General features: G+C 39.7%; 1 pseudogene; it reads left to right on the forward strand.

Moving 5' to 3' along the window:
* The first annotated feature begins 2,808 nt into the window (after positions 1 to 2,808).
* Positions 2,809 to 4,353, forward strand: LOC110192707 (GTP-binding nuclear protein Ran-like; annotated as a pseudogene).
* Positions 4,354 to 4,905: the final 552 nt, after the last annotated feature.

Genomic DNA, 4,905 nt, shown 5'->3' on the forward strand with positions numbered 1-4,905 from the left:
ATGTGGATTGCCCCTAACTCCTGCCATGTGGAAGGGATACCTAATAACTGTGACTCTTGGCTTTTTCCCCCGCTTCATTATTTCTAAATTCTAAAATGTTTTAGGATTGTTGTGAAGATAAATGAGATAATACAATGCTTTATAAACCGTAAAGTATCTGCTAGTTATATTTCCATGAATTTTTTAATTAGACATGGCTTTCTTTATTTGGTGTCATGAAAAGATCAGAGTAGTTCAGGATAATCTCATTTAAGATAGGAGATGATTTACTCTTGCTCAGAAGGCTTGGGCCATGGAGTATTAACAGTTATGAAGAGATAGGATCCTGGCTCTTTTTGTTATCTTTAGGTCCCCAAAGAATTTGGAAATATGCAACTTTATTTAAAAGTAAGAGTTTTTAATTTACCTGAATTCATTTTATTTATGTATTTGACTAGACAGTGGGGTTAAGTGACTTTCCCAGGGTCATGCAGCTAGTAAGTGTTATGTGTCTGAGGCCATATTTGAACTCGGATCTTTCTGAATCCAGGGCCAGTCCTCTATCCACTGCACCACTTAGCTGCCCCCTGAATTCAGACTAGTAAACTGTTTCAGTTATATTAGGATTTTTTCATGTTACGGAAAACATAGTTGGATATTTGGTGGTAAAATCACCTTTAGCAGTGAAATAAGGCAATTGTGAAAAAAATTGGCTTCATATGCAAATTAGCTGCTAAACTGCCATTTGTCTACCTATGATAAAATCCCCAATTACTGCTAGAATTAGCTAACATCTTTTTCTATAAAGTGTACTTTATGGAACTTTTTTTGTGGGTTGGAAAGAAGAACATGATAAAAGCAAATTCTCAAACTTAAGAACAGTCTTTTTCTGTGGATTAAAGCAAAAGGTTTGCCCAATCAGCAATTCTCAAGTAGCCAAATGGTTGGGGGTTCATTGCAAGAAAGAATGACGTCTGACAGAAATTGTTCATGGTCATTCCAAGAGGTCTATATTTACCTACAGTTAGTTCCATTTTCAGTAGTGGGAAATATGTGCTGGAAGAAAATTTAAAACCATATTGCTTGTGTAGCAGATAAAGCTTTCAGAGTCAAACAGGAAATGGACTTGAAAGGAGCATAAATGAGATACTGTGACCTTTAGTACTTTGGGCCCTAGCACGAACCCCTTATTTTAAGGATAATTGACGCTAGAACTTGGATGGATATGTGGGTTGAGGCAAACGCTGGTATTTGTTACTATTTTTTTCCAGAAACATTTAAGCAGAAGATATGAAAGTCTACACAGATTGTAGGTAAAGTATTTATTGTTTAACAATGTGGGTGACATAAGCAAATGGGAGATCATAAATGGATCAATATTCACATATTGATTGCCCTGTGGTGTGCATCCCCTGGTCTAACACAAATGAAATCCACCAGTCATCAAATATTTAAGTACCTACTGTGTGTACTGCCCTAACCTTCTTGCCCTTATAATGGCAGGAATTGATAAGTACCATTTAAATACAATGTAATTCATATGTAAGTGAGATGCAACCACAGCCCTCTAGGTGCTCAAGTGTGACCCTTTGAATCCAAACTTCACAGAACAAATCCCCTTAAAAGGATTTGTTCTGTAAAAACTTGGTTGCAGTCAAAAGGCCACACCCAAGGAATGAATTCATGCACTCAAACCATCTTCCAGTCCAGGGGCAGTTTATTATAATGCCAATAGAAGCTGGCAGGGTTCCTACTGAAGCTGCAAAAAGAACAGTGAAAGGCTCTGGATGAGATTAAGGACTGGTGGGCCAGGTGCAACAGTGAAAGCACTATCAAATAGGCTAATTAGGTGATCTAGATGGGATTGGGGAGCACCCTGTATATGCAAGTAGCCTGACACGGGCCAAGAGCTAATTAGTCTAGTGAGCTAATTAGAAGATCTAGGTGGGCTGGGGTGAGCCCGATACCTGCTTTGGGCAAAGGCGCCAGTGATCTAGACTACTGAAATATGTGGGAAAGTTCAGGGACCAGATTGCTTTCAAAGACAGTCTTTTCCTTTTAGGGGTCCAGGTCCCATCACTCCATCACCACCTAACCTGGACTTTGAAGGAAGAGAATAAAGGAGAATTTTTACCAGAAAACAATCTCATTGAGATTTTGACATCATGTCTTGATCTCATCAAAACTGGCTTATCTCCTCAAGGAGATTTGGTTTGAATTGTCCAATATGTACTGACCTGGGACTAATGCTCAGATGAGACTGGAACTTGGATGTATGTGCATGAGTCATCTGCATAGATGAAGCTACAGAAGCTGGTAGAAAAGAAGAAAAAGATGAAGAAAAGATCACACAAGACAGAGCCTTGGGAAGCACCCACAGCTAGGGGACATCATATGAATGATGAACCAAAAAAGGAGACTGAGAAGTGACTCACTAAGAGGAAAACCAGGAAAGGAAAGTGACAAACTCAGAGCAAAGACTATCCAGGAGAGGTTGGTCAACAATGTTAAATGTAGAGGATAGGTTAAGAAGGAAGAGGACTTCAGATGGCAACTAAAAGCACTGTTTCCTGGAAGCTCATCCTTTTTGTTAAAACTGAAATGTGGGAAAGGTCTTTTGGTTCTCAGGTTAATCTTACCATGCTTCCCCTTTCCTTAAACTCTGAAGACCTGGCAGACTGCATTTCATGTCTGGGAAGCCTGAGGCTTTGAGGAATGTGACTGAGATGAAATAAGTTCCCTAACTTGTTTAAACTCTTTCTCTGCTCCCTGTGTAACAATTGGAACAGGTGGAGAGATGCTTGGAAGCTTGATTAATCATCTGACCAAATGGGGTTCTTGAAACAGAAGTCTCCTCTTCAGTACTGGAGGTCTTTGGTTCTCGAACCTGAAGTTACTCAACATCCCAGGCTTGGAAGATTCCATGAATCAAGCAAGTGTGGTATGCCCATTGTAGCCCCCACATTCCTTCCCTACCTTTTAGTCCTAAACTTAACAAAACAAACCCACCTGTGCCAAGGGCAATTTACTTGAAACTATGGGACTAGCCCCATCCTATATAGGATAGAGATCTGATTAGATGAACAGGATGAATGGTCCATCCACTTACTAACTTCCCCATGTCTGTGTTAGGATCACTGGGCATGGTGGTCCAGTGCCTTTCCTTCACTTCAAGATAGAATCCCATCTATTTCTACTTTTGTGAAGCCACCCTCTTCATGAGCAGGGTGATGTAGGCCTTAAAGGGGTCTTGGAGAACCCAAAGGACACTTGCATGTCGGGTGTCCATTTTAAGCTTCTTTTTAACAATCTTTTATAAAGAAAATGTTCATTCCCCTTCCTTAGTCCAGCTGACCTCCTTCTTGCCACTTTTCAGTACCATTCTGAATCAAAAAGCTATAGCTGGCCAGAATTTGTGCTGAGACTATCTCCCCTGACCCTGGCCACCTCCTTACCCACTCATCTTTCCTACTCCCTTCCTTTTCATTATCATTCTGGATGGAAATAAGAGGCTGTCAGCCAAGGCCTTTAGGCACTTCTGTATCTTTCCATGGGTTTTATGGGGGGGGGGCAGTGTTTTCTTGTTTTTTGCTTTGGTTTTTATTTTAATTGTTCTTCAAAACCAACAGGTATTTGAAAACAGAAAAAGTCTCATCAATGGTTGCTGTTAGATTAATAAAGATCTTAGCAACAACAACAAAAAAAGATCATTATTATTTTGTTTCTGCCATCTTTCCATTGTTCACTCAGAGATACTTCTGGAACCACAATCATTATGGCCCCTAAGGAAAACCTCAAGTTCAATTCAGACGTATCAAACTTGGTGATGAAAATACTATAAAAAACACATTCGTAAAACATCATTTGACTGGTGAATTTGAGAAGAGTATGTAGCCACCTTGGTTAAGGTCCATCACTTGTGTTCTTTACTAGCAAAAGTGAGTCCTAATAAATTTCAGGTATGAGATACGGCCTACCAAGAGGAATTTGGTGATCTGAGAGATGCTTATTACAGCCAAACAGCGTGCCAATATAATGTTTGATGTAGCAGTTGCAAGCATGTACCTCAATGGCATAGATATCTGGTATGAGGATATAGAAAATATCCCTTTAGTTTATGACAACAAAGTGGATATTAAGGACATAAAAGTCAAGGTGAAATCCAATGTTCTCCCTAGGAAGAATAATCTACAGTATTGTGACATTTTTGTAACGAGTAGCTACAACTTTGAGAAGACCTTCTTTTGGCTTGCTAGAAAACTTATTGGACCCCCTAATTTAGAGTTTGTTGCCATGCCTGCTCATGCTTTTCCAGAGGTTGTCATGGACCCACTACTGGCGGCACAGTATGACCTGAATGTGCAGGTTGCTTAGACAACTGTGGGCCCCGATGAAAGATGAAGTTCTATAAGGGAGTGAAGCTAGAGCCCAGTGTCAAAGGTCTACTGCTGTAGGCAACTGTCTTATGATGTCAATGGTATAATTTGCTTGCCACTTTACTATGTAACTGAGCAGAACATATTCTTAATTTAGGGGATACTGATATGGATAAATGAGCTTTGGAATACATTTGTCAGCTTAAAAATATATAATTCTGGGGCAGCTAGGGGGCTTAGTGAATAGAGTACTGGCCCTGGAGTCAGGAGGACCTGAATTCAAATCCAGCATCAGACAATTGATACTTACTAGCTATGTTACCCTGGGCAAGTCACTTAACCCCAATTGCCTAGCCCATAGATATATATTTCATCTATTGCACCTCTATTTACTTGGGACCCTAATTATTTCCTGTTGAGTTTCAAATATAAGATTGCTGTAGTCTCATTACAATAGTCAGTGGTGAATCTTGTTTATTGCTGTCATTCCCATTTCATTTAGAGCATAATAAAATTGTATTTTTAGATAGAAGGGGGGAAGAAGAGAGAG

The sequence above is a fragment of the Phascolarctos cinereus genome, unplaced genomic scaffold, assembly GCF_003287225.1.
Source record: "Phascolarctos cinereus isolate Bilbo 61053 unplaced genomic scaffold, phaCin_HiC Scaffold_7;HRSCAF=346, whole genome shotgun sequence".
In the NCBI taxonomy this organism is placed as follows: Eukaryota; Metazoa; Chordata; class Mammalia; order Diprotodontia; family Phascolarctidae; genus Phascolarctos; species Phascolarctos cinereus.